At 35.3% G+C, this 22,396-nt stretch overlaps 2 long non-coding RNA genes across 2 annotated transcripts in view; both read right to left on the reverse strand.

Annotated features, from left to right (window-relative positions):
• Positions 1-22,396, reverse strand: part of LOC117095040 — a 108,730-nt gene that overhangs the window by 47,722 nt on the left and 38,612 nt on the right. The gene's annotated exons all lie outside the window — the stretch shown is intronic.
• LOC117095039 lies at positions 7,039-22,098 on the reverse strand. The gene is made up of 3 exons (XR_004441783.1): positions 22,088-22,098; positions 13,245-13,247; positions 7,039-7,518 (listed from the first exon to the last, which is right to left on the reverse strand). It is a non-coding gene; the product is annotated as an uncharacterized LOC117095039 (long non-coding RNA).

Consider the following 22,396-nt stretch of genomic DNA (forward strand, 5'->3'; position numbering starts at 1 on the left):
AATATTTTTAGCCTATTTTTCTGAATATGTAAAAATCCCTCCCCAGGTATATTTTCCTGAATCCTCTTGCACACCAAAGACAACCGCTCACCACACATTATTCTTCAGTATGTTTCTTTTATTTTGTATGCATAAAGGTCAACCTGAAATATACATCAAACCTGAATGAAACATCCTCTTCCCTCATGTAACATACCAGTGCTTGAAGTTTGCTCTTCCAGCATTATTTGTTTAATAGAAATATTTTCCATACCACCTGGTTCTGGCAGAAAGTCAAAATTTGCATTTATATGAGGTAGTTTATCAAATATAACATACAGAAGTCTGTTAAGTACACATTGCATTTTGTTTGTGAGAAAATCTGTTTGTATTTAATGTAGCTTTTAAATTAACCTTAATGAAAGCTTCTGAAAATTGTTGTTCTAAGCATTTGAAATATGCAACAAGAACTGGTGGAAGACATAAACATGTTTTCCATTATATGTTATCTGATAGCCCAAAATTACTACAAAGAAGAATGTGGGACTATGTTAAATTAGAAAGATAAGCAAGCATTTAGTTAAAAGCAAAGGTCTTTAGAAGAGAAAAGCATCTAACACAGTTAACCCTGAGCATCTTATAACCATCTTCAGTCAGAGGTATTTTAGCATTAAGTTAGAATATTACTTACTGTACATGGAAACTAAGGCTATTTCCACCAAATTCTAATATTTTACTTCTCAATCTGAGACTTGCCAAATACTCAATGATTCACCTAAGTCTCCCTAAAGTGTTGAGAATGGTAGTTTGGAGTATGAACCCATCTGTCTTGTGTCTCTTAATATAACAGTTCATCTTGCCCTAGTGTTTTTGCTTTTCATTCCTTACAATGTTTTCCTTAGTATTATCATTCTGAATCTCAATGTATCCCAGTGATTTTCACATAGATGGCTCCGCAATCATGGATATAGGGTTGACATTCATTTCTAGTAGACCATGATGTTTTCATCAATTGGGGCAAACCCAAGTGTCTTTCGGGTTTGGACAAGTTATTTACATGCGCGAAGGCAGCTAGACGAGTGCTGAGGTGAACACAGTGCTCATCTGTAAAACAGGAAATTTCTACCTGTCTGGATCTCATCTTTGCTATGGAGATCAAAACACCCAATATTTTCAGAGAGTGAATGTTTTAAAATTAAAGCTAGAAATTCAGATACTTGTATTTTAGGTGTTAAAAACTAACTTTGAAATGTGTAAAATATTGTGCAGGCCACAAATTATGGCTAGGGTGCCAGTATGCAGCCTGTGTATAAAGTACAATAAATAAAAAATATTAATAATTGCCTAATTCAAGTAAAATCTTGGAAAAATAACTATTCCTTGAATAAATATTATATTTCTTTGAATGGAAAGTCATGCTTATTTTAATATAGATCAAATGTTATTCAAAATTATTGCTCTTCAATGCTTATAGCATTTGACAAAGTCTGGGCTATGGTTCCTACACATAGGATTTGCTACACCTTTGGTTGTAAACTTATCTGAAGCCATTGCAGTATTGTTCTAACAGTTTAATAAAAAGTTTTAAAACAAAGTTTTATATGCAATAAATTCCACGTTTGATTAAACTATCTAACAATTTTAGCTTCGTAAACCTCTTATCTTCTAACCTTAAAGTTGTTTATTCATAATACTCATCATGTGTGAGCTGGTCTAAAACTTTAAATTGATTAAAACTATACACAGAGGGCTTGAGCCTCCATACGATTTGCCACTTGTACAAGGCACATGTTGCTCTAAACAGTCATATCTAGCAGTGACCTCTTAGATTAGTGACCAGATGGCTTTGCTTGGGACAAAAGAAGGTATGTGAATCTATGAATTTCTGTGTTAAGATCTGTCAAGGAAAGCAGTCCGCACCTCATTCTTTCCTTACAATCACAAAAGTGGAAAAACAAAAGGCTGTTGTTCATCCACTGTCCACATGTTTTTCTTCTCCCTCCTACCTACAGCAGGGCCCTCTGACAGCCGGGGAAGAAACAGGTAGAGCTGGATGTGAATGGTACTCTTCTTCCCTCCTCAACCTAAGTCCAACCTAATTCTCTCAAGCGTAAACTTTGAGTTCTTTGTCACTTTTATCATGTCCTCAGGTTTTTTCTTGTAGCCCAAAGTCAACATTTTCAATAAGAGAATAATTTCATAAATCTATTACTATTATCTCTATAATGCTTTTGAAGTATGATTTAATACATTTGAGAGAGATGTTATCAATAAAAGTTTCTTAGTGAGGATTTAGGAGTTACATATTTTTTAATGTAAATAATTTTCTTTTATGAGTCTTTTCACCCAAAATTATATTTCCCATTATATTTTGAGATTGTTTCCATTGTATTTTGAGATTAAAACAATATTGAAACAATCTCAAAATACAATACAAAATACAATGGAAACAATCTCAAAATATAATGGGAAATATAATTTAGGTGAATATAATTGAATTATATTCAATCTCAAAATATGATGTAGACAGCCTCCAGCCTCCCCTGCCACCAGGCAGTTCTGGGAGAAATTATACATTCATATGCATGAAAAATGTGTGGTTTTGTCTACAAACATTTGTAAGATGGTACATACAATAAATGTTCATATGCTATTACAGAACTTAAAGTTTTAAAAGAAAAAAATTCATGTAAATATCTTCAGAAACCCAGTACAGCTTTTCAAATAATCTCAATGGTGGAAAATGCTTGTCTTGTGTCTATAGTTATGATTTAAAAAAAATAACCACACCTGGTGAACAAAACAAATAACCTTAAATTGGGCCATACACTGAGTTACAATATAAAATATTAAAATGTAACATTTTCATGTAACAAACATGTGTTAAGTGCCTATCTCATGCAAAGGAAACAATCCAAAGTGAGAACTAAACCATAGAAGGTATATAGGTTCACAGTTTTGAAAAGAACACTATTAATTTGAAAATGTATTATGTTTCATCATACCTTAATTAATGAAATTAGTTCATTTGATTGCTTTTAGTCATTCTAATGTAATACGAACAATGCTAATACTAAAATTATTAATCCAATATATTCATTTCTATGGCTATTTTCTTGATACATCAGTGGATTTCACTATCAGCTTGTTTGGCTGGTAAAGAATTATAAGAAGAGAAATGCGTGAGGTTGAAAGACAGACAAAATTTGAGTTTGTTACTGATGTTATCAACGTTTAAGGCTTGTAGTCCATTAACCATCTGCATTAGAAGCAACTGGCAATATTTGTTAAAAACATAAACCCTTGGGCACCATGCTAAAATTCAGTTTTACTATCACCAGGTTATTTCCTTACAGACAAAGAATTGAGAACTAACAGTTTACATATAAAGAAATCATTGTAATGAGTTCAACACTTCTCCAGTGGGTCTTAGAAATTCTTCATGGTAAAGTGGAATTTCACCATTAGGTTGTTTGTTGTATCAAGATGTTCTTAGTTGCTAACAATTATATCACAGCCACCAGATTTTCTCTAAACATCTATTTGATACATCTCCATTTCCTGTGAAGCATTTATTTACTACAGTTAGTGATTTTCTGTTTTTTAATGTATATTTAACTGTAATATCTCTTTCATATGCCATATCATTCCAAAAAGGATATCTGAAAGCTTGATACAGTATAAATAATTACAAAATTATAATTTTGGCTGTTAGTCCCCTGTCTCTGAATATTTAAGAAAAAATATACCATATGATGCTTCTGCCTTTCTCATTTATGATCTCACTTTTGATCTACTTTGATGGGGGTTTTAAAGAATGTCTTTAACCTGCATGTCACCCTGGTTATAACAAATATACAACCAGTGATTTTCCACTTCAGGTATATCCTTAAAGTGTATTTTATCTTTATACAAAAAAAAAAACTTTCATAAAATATTAACTTCATAAAAGAGTTAATATTTTTATACTTAATCTTGTCTGTTTTACAATGAGACGTGCAAATAGTTTAATAACAGTATTTGCTTATACCTCTTAAGGTTCAAACAACCAGTTGTTATATAGGAACAAATAAGTCTTATCTGTTTCAGAAGACACATACTCTGCTAGCATACAATAGCTAATATCAAACCACTAATAGATATAACCTTGTAAGTTCATAGATATTGAAAAGAGTTATGGTTTGAAGGTCAACTTGTCTGTCTTACTGTAAAAGAAAGGCAAAGAAATGAATAAAAATTAGAAAGAATTAATTCTTCAAAAAGTTTTTACAAATCAAAACCCTGCCGTTTCACACTGAGAACAAAAGAAGCATATTAAACACCAAAGTTTATCAAGACAAATTAGGTCCCAGTTTCAAATTTTCTTTAATCTTTTGCATCTGAACAGTTTTTTTGCCTCATGCTGTTTTCCCTAGTTAAATGTTAAAATGAATTCTAGCCAATACCATTGACTTCCTCCCTTAAAAATATTGAGACACATAATAAAAAATTAATTACTTCCCCTAATTTCCGTGTGATTCTTTAAAAAGATGTAAAATTCATTTAAAGTAAGTGGTGACTTTGTCTTTGAAGATCACGACAATTAACATGGATCAAAGCTTAGGTTCTGTAACGATGATAGCTTATTAGCATAATGAAATTAACTTAGAGACAAGAATCTTTAATAGGTACAACAAAAACGCTTTAATAATACTTGAAGAAAATTATGTATTTGCTAGAAGTACAACAGTTTCAGATTTTCTATCCAATTAATAAGTTGTTAATTAACTCCTTTTCCAAACAATGCACACTTTAAGCTAACATCTGCCCATTGGAATATTCTATCTATAGTGCTTCATTTTTTGTGAGGGTATAGTGGTTTTGCCAATGATACTTTGTATTTTTTTTACTATTAAGAAAATTCAAGTTTAGCCTTCCATACTATAAATCCAATATTTCATCATCAAAATAGAAAAAGGTTTAATGTCTATCTTGGGAAGGAAATAAAGATTTCAAAATATTATTGCAATTTGACTGGTAGTTCACACTGAAGGTGTTCGGCATTTCAAGGGCAAATTTTTTTTGGATAGCTTTGGGGTGCTATAAAATTTGACTCATTGTTTAAATGCAAGAAAGAAAAATAATCTATTAAAAATAATATTCATAATTTTGGTTTCGGTATACATGTTGGAAACTACTTGGATTTTGAGGATAAATAAAAGAATGCTTTATTTGTTCCAGCAGTAAGTCTTAATAATTATGTTTTCATCCAAAGGCTGTAAAAAAAGTATCTTGTCATTTTTTAACCATTCATTCATTAAGCTATTATTTATTGACCACTAATATTCATTGCAGGTGCCAGGCACTAACAGTCTCCTAATTTTAAAAAGAAGGAGGGTTGTGTTGTTCCAGGTGCTGTTTTCATTGTTGCTGGTGTTATTGTTTCAGCCAAATGGTTGATTTTCTTTTTGTCCAGGTAGCAGAAATGGGTACTCTGTCCAGGTCCTTTACCTCTGTTATATCTGATTGCTATAGTATTTTTCTGACACACAAAATTGAGCATAATCCAAAATCAAAACAACAAAGAACAAAAAACAATGACATAGATACTTAACAGAAGACTAATTTTTAAAAAATATTAGAATTTGACATGGAATTATTGCACATGCCTTCCTCATTTCCATCTCCTAAAAGCTCCTTCTCTTCCCCATCTATTTGGGAAGTCTGTGGTTTTCTAATTCATATATGTTGGCAATATGCTGTCTAAGTGCTTTGTTTTCTAGATCTAGAAATTAATAAGTAGCCCCCAATCCCAAAGATATTATGCTGCCCTCAATCCACATAAACATCAAGTCCCCTGGCTGCCTCTCTTGCCATCTGATATCTGTATGCCTTTGTCAAAACAGCTACACACTACAAGCTCCTTTTCTAGGGCCCAAACCAGAAGCACAAAAATTGGTGTCATAGTAGACACAGAGAGGGAAATACCAGGAGACTAGGAATCTCAAGATAGTCAGTGATGTGATGAAGACATAACTCAGAGGTGCGTTCTGGTGTAGCCCTCAAAATAGACTAGATCATGATTTTAGAGAATTCCAACCAAGCAGTGTATAAAAACTATCTCTTTTTTTTTTTCTGATTGGCTGGTAGCTCTATCTCCCTACCTGAGCTCTGAGAACATTTTGTACTTTATTTGAAAACTTACCAAATTCTATCCTGTTCATATGGCTATTTTTGAAGATTTCTTATCCACTACTTAACTATTATTGGAATCCTACCTGAAAAAAAAAGCACGTAAAGGAGCATGTTGGCTTCTAAACTACGGTAAAATTAAATCTAGGGCATTTGGAGAAATACCCTAGCTTCTCCTCTCTTCCTGCCCTGCAGTCTTCCATCAATAACTCCATAGGTCAAACCTTGCTGGAAGCCCAGTGGACACAGGGACTTGGAAAATGTAATTTGCAGAGATTAGCCATTTCAACTATAAGGCAGGGCAAGAGAAAGGCACAAAATGGATATGAGAATGACTGGCACAATTTGGTTAAAATTTAACTTTTTGTTAGCCATAGGTATTGAATACAACAGAATCTTACTGAAATAACATCCTCACTGATTTCCTTACCACCTGTTTGGCACTTTAAGGCCCACTCACCATTCTGCATGATACCAGGGATATCATTCTGAAATGCAGACCAGATCATGCCATCCCTCCCATTATAACATCCTTCAATTCAATCTCATTCTTTATATTATGCAGTTGAACCTTGAACAATGCAGTGGTTAGGGACACCAACCAGCCCAAAATCCATGTATATCTTAGCCACTGAGAGCCTATTGTTGACCAGAAGTCTTACTGACAATGTAAATGGATAACACATATGTTTAGGTTATATGTTATTACATACTATATTCTTACACCAATGTAAACTAGAGAAAAGAAAATGTTGGTAAAAAATCATAAGGAAGAGAAGATATTTTTACTCTTCATTAAGTGGAAGTGGATCATAAAGGTCTTCATCCTTTACGTTGAGGAGGTTGAGGAGGAGGAGGCAGAGGAAGGGTTGGTCTTGCTATCTCAGAGGTGGCAGAGGTGGAGGAGGTTGGAGGGGAAGCGGGAAAGGCAGGCACACTTGGAGTAACTTTTATTGAAAATATATATATATAAGTAGACCCAGGCAGTTCAAGCCCATGTTGTTCAAGGGTGGATTATAAATCTTGAGTTCATCACAGAAGAAGTCTCTAGCATCTCCCTCTGGTGTGAAGATATACCCTCTGGTCCAACCTCAGTTAACCACCTGTAGCTTTAGACTGCTTCAAACTATTGTACACTGTGTCTTATACAGGCCTCTTTGCTTGAAATGCCAGAAACCTCCCTTTGCTCACCCTATCAGAGTCACCACCATCATTTTTTTCCCCATTAGAATGACTCTTATATTTCTTCAAAACTTAATCTTTGGTCAGGCATGGTGGCTCACACCTGTAATCCCAGCACTTTAGGAGGCCAATGTGGGGGATTTCTGGAGCTCAGGAGTTCAAGCCGGCCTGGGTAACATGCCAAAACTCCATCTTTCCCCAAAATGCAAAAATTAACCGGATGTTGTGGCGTGTGCCCGTAGTCTTGGCTACTGGGGAGGCTGAGGTGAAAGGATCGTTTAAACCTGTGAACAGAGTTTACAGTGAGCCAACAACATACACGCACACACAACATAACTTTTATGCCTCTAGTATGACTGAAAGATCTTTTTGTGTGCCACTTTGAACTCTGGATATACCTGCATCAACACATGTTACTGTAATCATTGTGTTTAGATTTGACATCGAGTATCCTCCGCAGGATGCGAAGTACATGAAACCTGAGGACTGTACCTCTTGATTGAGAAACATTAATGCCCGTCACATAGGAGGGGAGCAACAAAAGATTATTTAATTAGTAAACCAATGAATGTGTGATCTCTTCTTTGACCATATTTGATGACAACCTATTCATTTTATAAGTCCCATTGCTATGAAGAAAACTGAACAAAATTGAAACAAAAGTAATTTTGTTATTAATATAAAAGGAAACTGTTCCTTAAAGGTGTTTCTAAACAGTAATTAAAATATCTTACAATGATCTCCTCTAAATAAAGGTAGACTTAGTTCGTGTCTTCTTTCATTGAGCATTCTCTTTTAATGTAATCTTTCCTTTCTTTATGTGAGCTTTGCTGCTCTCTACTTTGTAAGGTTATGCACAGCTGTGTCCTGGATTTGAATTTCCCTTGATGACTCTGTTCTTTTTAATGTTGTTATTTTTGTTTGTTTTCAGAACAATTTATGCTTCACACTTAATTTGCATGTTTTTTTCCAACTTTATGAGTTTGAACAAGAATACTTCTCTGTTCTCATATGACAACTCAGCGGGATAAGTGCTGTACTTAAAAGAAGTTTGTTTTGTTTTTCTCAAGTGCAAAAGATATTTCTCATGAGTAACCACCATCTTCCAAAAGCATATCATACAACTAATAGCAAGGGAATCCCTAAGAAAAAGGTAAAAACAAAAGAGAAAGGAATAAAGATAAAGACAGAAATAAAGAAAAGATAATGAATGAATGAGAAAAACGGGGCGGGGAGCAGGAAGGAGAAAGCCAAAGCAAAGAATGTTTCTCCTCCCTTGCATTTAATTATCATGTTTTGCCGATAAGGACATTTGTAGCAATACCTTAAACTGTGTTACCCCTAAACCAAATAATAATAATAATAATAATAAACTTAAGGCAGGATCCTGCAGAGGATAGGTATACATTAGAGTGCTCAAGGGCTGATAGAGTGAGAAAACTAAAAGTATGTTAAAATCTTGGCCACTGAATGACTAATGCCATTATAAAACACTATTAGAACACATAGAGGGGCATTCAATTCCAGTAACTGATACAATCTGATCCAGAGTCTGAATGATATAATGATCCAAGAATACATTGCTTAAGGTCTTTCAAAATACTGTGTGAAAAGCTGACAATCATCTCTGAAATCTTTGTTTTTGCTTAGCCAAAATTGTTTGATTGCTTATTTTAGTGAAAAATTTTCAAACAAATGCTAAAGTAAATAGGATGATATACTAATTTATATATAGCCATTGTCCAAATTTAACAATTCCCAAATATGAGTCAATATTATTCCATAAATCTCTATTCTCCCACTTTTGTCATCAATAATGTTATTTAGCTGGAGCATTCTAAATCAAATTCCAGACATCATATCATTTTACCCATAAGTGATTCAATATGTATTTCTCAAAAGTAAGGGTCATTGTAAGTATAACCACAATGCCATCAAACATCTAAATCATTAAACAAATACTTAATATCATCATTGTCCAGCCCACACTTAAATTTCCATTAATTTTTTCTTAGATAGTGTGCTCAGATCAGAATACAAACAAAATCCACTCTTCGATTTGGTTTATATGTTTCTTAAATTTCATTTAATCTTTAACAATTGATGCTTTTTGTTGAGTAAGTTAGATCCCTTGTCAAGTTGAATTTCTCTTACTCTTCACTATATTGTCATTAACCTGTCTCCATCCGCTAGGTTTCGTGTAACTTCGTAGACAGAGTTAGAGTTTTGAGTTCATTCAGAGTAATACTTTGGGAGGTGTTTGAGGAGGAAAGACACTTCATGGCTGCTGCTACTTGTTCCCTGTTGTACTACATCAGGATCTACTTAATATCTGATTATCCATTTCAACTGGCTTTCTGAAATTGATGTTTAGTGAAATTATTAATGGGTCCAGGTATTGTCAGCCTGACACAACCATTACAAAATTCCCTATCAATATGTTCATGTAAATTTTGATATAGATACTACATAAGTAATTATCTTATTGAAGGTTGCAAAACAGTGACTTTAAATATTCTATTTTTTCTTATGGAATGTTTCCCTCTTATGATGACAAGGTGAGTTACTCTGAAACATACACTGGGATAAACTGAAATGGATCTAGAGGGAATCTATATTGGTGAAAATATTGAATCATTTTTCTTTATGTTATTTGCCTATGATAAGAGCAAATCAAAAATATTAGGACATTTAGTAAATAATAGTTATTTTAAACTTTCAAATAAAATCTTATACAGGATTTATAAAGAAGTTGAGTTTGCTTCTATAACTTTTAAAAATAAAAGTTTTTTTAATTTTAAGAAAATTGTAGATAATATGAAATTACAAGAAAAATACATAATGACACCATGCTCCCTTTGCCCAGTTATCCTTTATAATATCATTTTGCAAAATTGCAATACCACGATCATGACCAGAATATTGACATTGATATAGCCAAGGTAACATTTCCATAACTGTAAGAATCACACGTTTCCTTTCATAGGCTCCCCACCCATTCTTAAACTGTGACAATCACTAATCTGTTCTACATTTGTATAATTTTGTCATTTTGCAAATGATGTATACATAAAATCATACAGGGTGTAACTTTTGGAGATTGCCTTTTCTTTTCACTCAGTGTAATTCCCTGGAAATTCATCCAGTGGTCTGTTTATCGATAGTTTATTTCTTTTTATTGCTGAATAGTATTCCACATACTACAGATTTTTTAGCCATTCATACACCAAAGGACATCTAGATTAGTCCCAGTATCTGGCTATTGTGAATAAAAATTCTATAAACACTTACATACAGGTTTTTGTGTGAGTGTCAAGTTTTTATTTCTCTGATATAAATGCCCAGAAGTGCAATTACTGGGTTATATGATGTCTGCATGTTTAATTTCTTTAAGAAACTGCCAAACTATTTTCCAAAGTGCCTATACTATTTTAAATTTTCACCAGCAATGTAGGAGGGATCCACTTTCTACCACTTGTTGCAAGCATTTAGTATTAGCACTATTTTTTTCTTTTATTTTAGCCATTTCAATTGGTATGTAGTGATATTTCCTCATTTTAGTTTATGTTTTTCTAATGGATAATTAGGTTGAATATCACTGAAGTTGTGTGGTTGCCAATATATCCCTTCAATAAAATGTCTGTTTGTGTCTTTTACCTATTTATAATTGCATTGCTTTGTTTTTTATTGTTGAATTCTGAAAGTTCTTTATACGTTCTAAATACTACTCTCTTGGAAGATACATGTTTTGCAAACATTTTCTCCAAGTCTGTAGCTCCTTTTTTTCATATTCTTAACAGCATCTTTTACAAAGCAAAAGTTTTTAATTGTGATGAAGTCCAATTAATCAATTTTTTCTTCTATGAATTATGCTTTTAGAACTCAAAGATTTTCTACTATTATTTTTTCTAAATGTTTCATAATTCTGTGTTTTGCATATAAGTCCATGATGCATTTTTTTTTTTAATTTAAGATGTGAGATTTAGGTCAAGTTTTATTTATTTATTTTTTTGCCTATGGATATCCAATCATTACAGCATCTTTTGGGGGAAAAGCCTATTTTTATTGGATTGCTTTTGCATCTTTGTCAAAAATCAGTTGAGTATATTTATGTGGACCTAATAATGGACTCTCCATAGTGTTCTATTGATCTATGTACCTGTCTTACCACCACTGTCACACAATCTTGAGTACTGTAGCTATAATAATAAGTTTTAAACTTAGATAGACCTATTTCTCCTCTTCCATTTCTCTTTCTCAAAATTGTGCTGGCTAGTTTAGTTTCTCTGCTGTTCCATATAAATTTTACAACAATTTTCTCTATATCTACCAAAGAATTTTGTTGGCATTTTAGTAGGAATTGCATTAAACTTGTACATGAATCTGGTGAAAATAGATATCTTTACTATGTTGAGTCTTCCAATATATGAACATAGTATGTCTGTTTATTTAGATCTTCTTTGATTTTTTTCAGCAACATGTTTTCAGCATATAAGTCCTGTATACATTGTTTTAGGTTTGTGCTTAAATATTTACCTTTTTTTTGAGAAATTTTAAACGATATTGTATTGATTTTAAATTTTGCTCACCATGTATTCATTGCTAGCCTGTAGAAATAAATTTATTTTGAGCATTCAATTTTGTATCCTAAAAGCTTGTTAAACTCACTTAGTTCTAGTAGTTTTTGGTTGAATCCTTAGGATTTTCTATGTAGATAATCATGTAATCTTCAAATAGGAACACTTTTATTTCTTTCTTTCTAATCTTTATGGTGTTTATTTCCCCTTTTCTTAATACACAGGATAGGAATTCTAGCACCATGTTGAATAAGAGTGGTGAGAGCAGATAGCCTTTGCCTTGTTTTCAATATCGGGGGAAGGCATTCAATTGTTCCCCAAGTATAAAATTATCTTTTGGCTTTCTGTATATGCTCTTTATCAAGCTGTGGTGGTAGCTGATTAAACAGTGCCCAACCAGATTGAGGGTGGGCCTGCCTCTCCCAATCCACTGACTCAAACATTAATCTCCCTTGGCAACACCCTCCCAGACACACCCAGGAACAATACTTTGCATCCTTCAATCCAATCAAGTTGACACTCAGTATTAACCATCACAGTCTGCATAAGATAGTTGATCTTGGTATACATAAAGTAATGATGTAGGTCCGCCTGCATGGCTCTGTCTACTAAGGGTGTCCACCTTGTTGCCACTCAACCCACCCAATTCAACTCTGCACCTGGCCACTAAAGTAGTTGTCCAGCCCCTTCATGGCAGAGCCTGGAGCATCATTAGTAAAGCAGCAAATACTAGCCATTACTCATCCGGCAGGCCATCTGCAAGGCTCCACTGTCAGACCCAGTTGGACATAGCAGCTTAAGTTCTATGATATTGGCTTGGGGGCAATTGGCCAGGAAGTCCAGCTACTCTGACCCTGCCCAGACTGAGGCTAACTAACAATTTATGTTGCACTGTCCATTTAGGTTTTGACCAGATTATGTAACTTTTTATGCCAACATCTATACACTATAAGAAACATGCCATCTTCTCTTCCAATACATCTTGCCTGACAGAACACTAGTAAACATGTGCAGCAAAGTAAATTTCTTTAAAACAAGTCTTAGTTTCCTACTGATGTTATGATAATAAAAGGGGCAGGAAGTTCTCAAAATGCTCATGTTAATGAAATACTTACAACCCTTTCAAGTATTGATGAGGAAAGGATAGAGCTATTAGCCAAACCCACACACATTAGTTAGCTAGGGTCAAGAGTAGCACTGAGATTTCTAGTAGTCTTAGTTCATGTGTGTATTACTTTTTCCCACGTTCTCTAAAGGACTGTGTGCTTAGTCAGAAAATCACTCCTTCAGTATGCCCATCATGTACCCCTCTCCTCAATTGAGCAGATAATTAACTCTCTCTTTCCACAGTGGTTCTTAGTATTTCTAGGCTGTCAACAACATTTTCAGGGGTGTATCTTGGAAAAAAAAAGCAAAAAACAAAAAAAAGGCAAGACAATGTATTGTATTTTTTATAAAGCCAATTTTTAAAAATTCTGACATTATAATTTGTCTATTTTTCTACTTTTCAAAAACCCAAACTATTGATAAATGAGAAAAGTATAATAAGAGGTATTATATTTTCAATGCTCTTTTTATTAAATAGAAAATTGTTAACTCCATGCCAGTCTCCATTGTTCTGTGTAATTTTGCTGGTCCATAAAATACAAGTTGGGGAACTACTGTGCAAAATATGCATTGCCATTTATTTGGCCTTGTATAATGTTTAGAGACATATTTCAAAATTCATTTGTCAAATTCAAGATGAAAGACAACTGACTAAAATATATAGCTGAGAAAATACAAGTCAAGTTTGTGAGGTGTTTTCACATTTAAGAGAAGCAAAACTGCTATGTGAAAATGTATAAAAATATATTTAAAACAAAAAATACAACAAAGTGATCATGAAACCCTACCTGTTGGATGGCCTGAAATCCTGTTATATGCCAAATGTCTGGTATTTATTGAAGGTGAGTGACTGAATACAATCCTTCTAAGCATAGTACAGCAACTGGAGTTACACAATGGCATTCCCTCGGAGCCCCCATTGACAGCTATAGAAACAAATTAATTCTCACTTTGTTTTTAATTTTAGTTGTCACTAACAATGCCTCCACCTTCTGGCTTAGCAACTCAATATTAGCTTACAAGCATGAAACAAGAACTTAATCAGGGAATGTTTGGGGATTTACTTTTCAGCAGCTGAAATACTAAAGGTGAGGTATGAGCAAACATTTGGTGGTGTGGGACAGTAATTACGTTCAATCAGAAGATACAAACTGCAGTGTTAACTAAATCTGTTCCTAACTAGTGTCTCATCTCAATTAGTGAGAAAAAGATTACACTACAAGAGTGTATAAAGGTTGAGGATTCTTGCATAAGAGTCCAGACGTTACAAGTCCAGAGTCTTGTTAGCACTCTTGATACCTTCAAAGATGAAAAGTGATTTGTTCCAAAGAACACTATTTTTTAATTTTGTCTTTATTTTTAAACTATTACTTGCCTGTGCTACAAAACCAGATTCAAGACACATATGTGATCTAGGGAAGACAGAATCTCAATACCATGAATCTTTGCAGGCTATATGGGGGTTATTGTTCACTTTTTAATAAACCGTGAAGAATAAAAAAAGAAAATTGGACTCTGAAGTTGAGAGAGAAGATTCGTCTTAACACTCCAGTTATCCAGGTGAATAACTTTAGACTCACAGATATCTGCTGCTTCTATTCCCACACCTGGACTATGGTGCCAGTATACATTCTACATTTTCCACAATGTGTGTGTGAATCGGTTACTCTTTTATTAATATTTTAAAGTGTGGAATTTTTAAACAGATTCCCTTTCCCTTAGGTGGTAAAAATTTTTGTCATGCTTTCCTTTTTAGGTTTATCATTGATGGGCCTAATTGGATAGCTATATTGTAAACAGAATAATTAAAGTCTAAACTACTGATTTTTCAAAGATCATTATTGCATCAGCCTCACTTAGAATGCAAATGCATGAGCCTCACCCTGGACCCACAGAATCAGAATCTCTGCTGGTAGGGTCCACTTAAGAATCTGCGTTTTTAAGAAGCTCTACCCATGATTCCAACACTCACTCAAGTCTGAGAATCCTTGGTCTAGGCTGCCTATTGTCAGAGAATAGTGTATAGTGGCAGAGCAGGGACTAAATCCATGGCCTGTGAATTCTAAATTAGAGTTCTTCCAACTACACAAATGTAAGTAATTCTACTATTGAAATCACAATTTGACTTTTATTTTGGCTCTTTGGTTTTGGAAAGCATTGTTAGAGAATGGGTGAAATACCCTGGGTAAGACCACAAGGGAAAGATTTCTGCTTATTTATTTACAGCTTTCATGTACATAATCTGTATAATTCCTGAAATAAAAGAAACACTTTTATATTCTTGCAGTCATAACCCTCAACTATTAACTTCTTGGTTTAGTGCATTCTTATACGAAGTTAGAGGTCCTAGTAGCTGAGTTTGTATTTGACAGAAGATTACATAAGGCAAGAAGAGACTCATGTTCAAAGCTTTTGGAAACAAGAATCTAAACCATTGAATTATATGGGGTCGCTGTCCTTAAAGGAATAATAAAAGACCTAAATGAGATAATCCCATATGAACAAACCTATGATTATCTCAGAAAGCAGGTTAGAATAACTAAAATGATATTCTCTCCTTCTTTATTCAAAGGCATCTAAATGGAATTGAGTAAATGAAAAAAAAAAAAAAAAAGTAACAGCTCTTTTCCCTTTGGAGCCATTTGCTGGTTAAATTTGTTTGTAGAAGTGACCATGCTTCAGGTAAGCTGAGGACATCGCTGCCTTATGCTCAAACAGTAGTCAGATGAGACTAGAGGAATTGCGACCCTGGGCCAGTCACCTCACCTTGCTAGAAATTTGTTCTTTAAGCTCCAGGGTACATAATATGTTATATATATATATAATTTTTTCAACAATTATAATACGAGATTAAAAAAATTCCTATCTTAAGATGCTGGCATCCTATTCAACTTTTCTTACTTCTCCTAAGTTTATTAACATGCTATCTTCTGTCATTGTGAGGCATAATCTATTATAAACAAAATAGAAAAACAATTGCTTAAGGATTCATTATGTACTAAACATTGCATCTCATCAAATTGTATTAAATTTCTTTGCAAATAAAAACAATGTGTGCCAGGAAACTGACTAAAGTATTTTAAGAAAACATTTAAAATTACAAATACAATTTCACAATAGAAATAAAATAATTGTATAAAAACTACATCATTCTAAGCATTTATAAATTTATTCCCTCTCTAGAGCATTCAAGTGAAACACAAAGACAATACATAACTCAATAAATAACAATATACAACACAATACAAGAATAAAGGAATGAAGAAGGGTAGAACCCAGTACAACAATAACAGTTGAGTGTTTAAATCAATTTAATTGTCATTTTTTCCCCATTGCACCAAATTATAACTGTGTATTTGGGCATGTAAAAATTATGGTGGTCTGAAGTCTAGAATGCCTGAAATATGATTGGTTTGAAAAGGCTATGAGGAAATGAGATTATTTAGCAGAGGTTGAGAGAAAAAAAATTGAGATTCAATCAATGATATGAAGAGAGAATGTGGTTAAGGTCAATGGTGTGTAGTACTCAGTGCTAGCTTGTAAAAAAATCATGGGGCAGTCAAGCTTTCCACTGCCTTTCTCCTGGCTCTGGGGAACTACTGACTGTCCAGGAACTTCACACCATGGTTCTCACTTGACATCCATATGTTAATCAGAACATTTTGGTTGCATGTGACAGAAAATCAACTCAAACAGACATAAGGAAACAATGATTGAGGCAAGGGAGGCCCAAAGACTGAAAAGTTTAGGTTGGTTTTACGTATGACTGGTTGCAAGCACACATAAAAGCATACTCCTTTTTACTCGGCCCCCCTTTCTCAGTTGTGCTTTATTCTGGGTTAACTTTATTTTCACATAGGTTCTTCTTTTATGATGACAAGATGACCTACAGAAGCTCTAGGCTTTTGTTGAGACCACTCACCAACACTAGTGTGGAGATACCTTCTCATTGGGTTTCTTTGGCTCCAATTGGCTGATTGTGGGTCACACACTTATTGTTCAACCAATCACTGTGGCCATGGGATGTATTTTTTTTTTTTTTTGTAGATGCAAGTCACAAGATTTGGGTGATGTGAACCTCAACTAAATGAGTTATGAGTACAGAAGAATTGGTTTTCCTAGGAAAATCAGAGTGACTTCAGCAAAAAAAAAAGAGAGAGATGATGAATGCCAGATTGAAACGAGTGTCTAGTGAAGCCTATAGTTTTGAGCAGTGACTCACAGTCCAGACCCTTCCTTACCTCCTACTCCCAAGCACAAGAGTCTTATATTTTGTTCTTCAAGGCGCTCCTAAAGGAATAAACTTCCTCAAGTACACACTGTACCTGTCATTGCTTCACTACCATAGCCTGGGAAATTCTGGAATTATGGCAAGGAGTCCCTGGGTCTTATTCACTGCAATCTCATCTCAAAAGTTTCCGGTTCTAGTGTTTGCTATTACTGTTGGGTAAATGACATAATTTGACTGTGCCCCCCCCACAAATCTCATCTTGAATTGTAGTTCCCATAATCCCCATGTGTCATGAGAGGGACTGAGTGGGAGGTAATTTAATCATGGGAGCAGTTACCTTCATGCTGTTCTCATGATTATGAGTGAGTTCTCATGAGATTTGATGGTTTTATAAGGGGCATTTGCCCCTTTTGCTTGGCACTTCTCCTTGCTGCCACCATGTAAAGAAGTACGTGTGTGCTTTCCCTTCCACCACAGTTCTAAGTTTCCTGAGACCTCCCCAGCCATGCTGAACTGTGAGTCAATTAAACCTCTTTTCTTTATAAATTACCCAGTCTTGGGTATCTTTTTATTAGCAGTATGAGAATGGTCTAATACAGTAAATATAGTTAAGATTTTCTTTCTTATTTTGAGCTGGTATCTGATCTACCCTTCTATAGTTTACCCATTGGTTCTAATTCATCCAATAAAGCCATCCAAATCATGTCTATTATGTGTTCTACATACATCTCCACATTTTTAAAGGCAAGTTTATTCAACTACTGTGCATATGTCATGGCTTCCAGAAATGTGATGGCGAATTATTTATTTATGCTCATTTTTCCTCCCTCTGTTATGCTATTCTTTACTCCTGAACTCTATTTTGGTTGAACCTTAGATGGAAGATTTTTCATTGTTGTTTTTAATTTGCTTGTCTGTTCATTTTGTTTACACAGACTCACGAAGTCAAGGAAGTAAGAGTTCAACCAATATTGAGTAAAGAATTGTTATCACTTTATATGATCACTTATCATCTATTGGCTTCATATTTGAGAGCAATAAAATATATCAGTTTCAGCTATGAAACAAAAATATTTTGCAAATTCTGCATTCATGTATACTTTTCTTTCTTCTTTCATTTATCAGGTTGTTTTACTCCAAAACAAACAAACAGGCAATTTGAGTCTTATAGAGAATGCATACTTTATAATCTTGTAGTCTACAAAAAATTTATTTATTGCTGCAAATGGTTGGATTCCCGCTTGTATGCCATGGGAACTGAATTTTTGCCCTAATGTTTTGGCACATCTTCAGTGTACTTACCACTGTAGGAGTGGTGTGTATCCACAATTATGTTATTTGAAAAGAATCTTTGTACTGGAAAATCCCATTGAGATGTAGCATTGCATTTCCAAGGGTGCCTTGGGACAAGAAAGAATGGGGCAGCAATATACAACCATTTGGTTACATCATTCATACCAGAGAAATTGTCATCCTACTGCTGATGGGGAACACTTGTATTTCTGTATTATCAAAGATTTTGCAGAACTGCTCACCCCCCTCTATTCATTTCATTCCAGCTGTTCTAACATAAGGAATGAAGCAGATTGTTTAATTTGTTAAGCATATATTAAAAAAGACAATGCCATCATTTGGGGGGCTTTTGAAGGGGTTTTTGCTCAGTTTGGACTGTGTGTGGAGCAAGCTCACTGCCTTATAACAAAAGCATAAAACTCCGTGGCAACAGAGGCTAAAGTCAAAGGCTAAAGAACTTGTTAAAAGGAAGAACTCCTAAATGTTAAGCATTTAGGAATAACAAGAGAAATGAGAAAGGAAGCAGGGAAAAGGTAAAGGAGAACATCAGAAGGAATGTGCACTGCCCCAGCACTGTGTCCTTTTATAACCCTTTGGGAAAATGCACTCATAAGGCTCCAGTGGCTCCTTCTGGAATTTACCCTACATCAGAGAACCAAAAGATTGTTCTTGTTTGAGCCCGTGCTTAGTGCCTTCTAAGTATGTATAGATTTGGAGGGTTTTTTTTTTTATTGTACTAAATTTATTAAAATTGTTTTAGAATGTATCAGACTTCTGAACATATCAAATGTCTGATTTGTATCAAATGTCTGATACGTTCTTGTCATGTTAACTTGAGATATAAGCCTTGCCCTCTCCTTGAGAATCTTCCATTTCTTCATATGGTATTCCTTGCGGGGAAAAGAAAGAGAGATCAGACTGTTACTGTGTCTATATAGAAAGAAGTAGACATAAGAGACTCCATTTTGTTCTGTATTTGAGATGCTGTTAATCTGTGACACTACCCCCAACCTTGTCCTTGCAAGAGACATGTGCTGTGGTGACTCAAGGTTTAACGGATTTTGGGCTGTGCAGGGTGTGCTTTGTTAAACAAGTGCCTGAAGGCAGCATGCTTGTGAAAAGTCATCACCATTCTCTTAAACTCAAGTACCCAGGGGCATGTACACTGCCAAAGGTCACAGGGACCTCTGCCTAGGAAAGCTAGGTATTGCCCGAGGTTTCTCCCCATGTGATAGTCTGAAATAAGGCCTCGTGGGAAGGGAAAGACCTGATCGTCCCCGAGCCTGACACCCGTGAAGGGTCTGTGCTGAGGAGGACTAGTATAAGAGGAAAGAAGGGTTCTTGGCAGCTGAGATAGAGAAAAGCATCTGTCTCCTGCCCGTCCCTGGGCAATGGAACATCTCGGTGTAAAACCGATTGTATGTTCTGTTTACTGAGAAAGGAGAAAACCGCCTTAGGGCTGAACGTGGGACATGCCAGCGGCAATGCTGCTCTTTATGCACTAAAAAGGTTTATGGAGATGTTTGCATATGAATATCAAGGCACAGCACTTTTCCTTAAACTTTTTCATGTCACAGAGATCTTTATTCATATGTCTTACTGCTGACCTTCTCCCTATGATCCTATTATCCTGCCACTTCCCTTTTTCTAAGATGGTAAAGATAATGATCAATAAATACTGAGGGAACTCAGAGACCCGTGCTGTCGTGGGTCCTCTGTACACTGAGCGCTGGTCCCCTGGGCCCACTTTTTCTTTCTCTATACTTTGTCTCTGTGTCTCATTTCTTTTCTCAAGTGTCTGGTTCCACCTAATGAGAAATGCCCACAGGTGTGGAGGGGCAGGTCACCCCTTCAATTCCTGCCTCATTATACTTTCTGTATACACCACAGATATCCAAATATTCTTTCCTTTTCACTTCCTATATATATTTTCCCATTATTCTTGAATGTCAAATACAAGAATACATACTACTGGCCAGGCACAGTGGCTCATGCCTGTAATCCCAGCACTTTGGGAGGCTGAGGCAGGTGGATCACGAGGTCAAGGAATCGAGACCATCCTGGCCAATATGGTGAAACCCCGTCTCTACTAAAAGTACAAAAATTAGCTGTGCATGGTGGTGCGCACCTGTAGTCCCATCTACTTGGGAGGCTGAGGCAGGAGAATTGCTTGAATCCAGGAGGCAGAGGTTGCAGTAAGCAGACATCACGCCATTGCACTCCAGCCTGGCGACAAGAGGGAGACTCCATCACACACACACACACACACACACACACACACACACAAAGAATACATACTACCACTGCTTTTCCCCATGCCAATGTGAGACATTGCAAATTAATCGTGGAAATCTTAAGGTATATGAACGATTTTTAATATGTGTTCCAGGAATTCATCACCATGAGAGCAGAGCTGAAAAGTAAGATGAAATGAATTTTCACATCCTGGCTCAGGAATGTGAAAACTTAGGAATTGGGAGGGCTCCCAAAATACTTCTCTGATCATGAATTTGGGGAAGAATATATATCTATGTTTGGTCCAATAGTAATGATAAAATTGATTCTCATTTCCATATAATTGTACAAGGCAACATTTTATCTTCCATTAGGCTTAGCTTTTAGTCACCAGATACACAGAGATTTAGTATTTGAGGATTCCCACTGATTTTTTAAAGTCATTTTCAGACAAATTTTTAAAATGCACTATATTCCCTTGTAAACTATACAATGGAATACAATCATTGCATTTGCCCTTTCTTCTCCAAACTCTCATTCCAGCCTCACTGCCTGCACTAGTGTTAACTGGAGGGTTTGGTTTCATCTTTCTGAGAGCTAAGACATTTTTAAAAGCTGTTACTTCTATCTAGAAAGTTCTCTTTTGGGTGACTTGTCTATTGACTCACACCTTGTTTCACTCTTCCCTCCCATAGTCCTGGTGGGATTTGAGGTCTTCTTCCTTCTAATTTAATACAGTCACTAGGAATCCTAGGGGCCCACACGTGGGCCAGTTTTCTTTACCCTTAACGGGCTACATAGCACATTAGTTTCCCTAAGAAATCACTGATAAGGGTATATTTATCTAGTGTATTCTCTTTTCCACATATACTACTTGAAATCATGCAATGGAGACAGGTAGTTAAATTCAAGGACCTAGTGATCCTGATCTTGGCCACAGAGTCACAATCAATATGACAATGTGTGCCAAATTAAGGTGAGTCTGTGCAAGGTATGTGTGGGAGAGCATGGGTTGAAGAATTTTAATGTCTTGATCCTGGCCATAAACGAAGATATACAACAGGTAGTTAATTGAAGCAATTTATTATTTAAAGAGGTCGCTTCAGTCTGAAAATAAATACCTAGGAAGGGCTCTTGATTTGCTAACTTGTGTTTCGTGATTTTAAATACAATATTATTGAGCTATACACTCTCCCTGACAGGTCAGGTTTCTAGCCTAAAGAAACTAAGAGGTCAGTCTAGGGTTCCTGGCTCTTTTTATCTAGATCAAAATAAGTTAACATTTCTCCCATTGTTTTCCATCCAACAAAACCACCTCCTCAATGTTTCTGACCTATGCTAAACACACACACACACACACACACACACACACACACACACACACGAAAACATCATTTAACAGAAACAAAGCTTAATCCAAAAGCCTGGCCGGCCCAATTTTTTTTCAAATGATTATGAGTCATTTCTCCCTCCAATTTCTGGCATCCTCTGAATTTGTGCTCATTGAATTGCTGTTTAAAGCTATATCTTTAAACCTGCCTTGGGCTCTTCGAACTCTTTTCCCTTCAGCCTTCCACCTGCCCAAAGCACCCACAAACACATTGCTAATGTTGTGTTTTGT

This window comes from Trachypithecus francoisi, unplaced genomic scaffold, assembly GCF_009764315.1.
Source record: "Trachypithecus francoisi isolate TF-2019V2 unplaced genomic scaffold, Tfra_2.0 Lachesis_group13, whole genome shotgun sequence".
Classification (NCBI taxonomy): Eukaryota; Metazoa; Chordata; class Mammalia; order Primates; family Cercopithecidae; genus Trachypithecus; species Trachypithecus francoisi.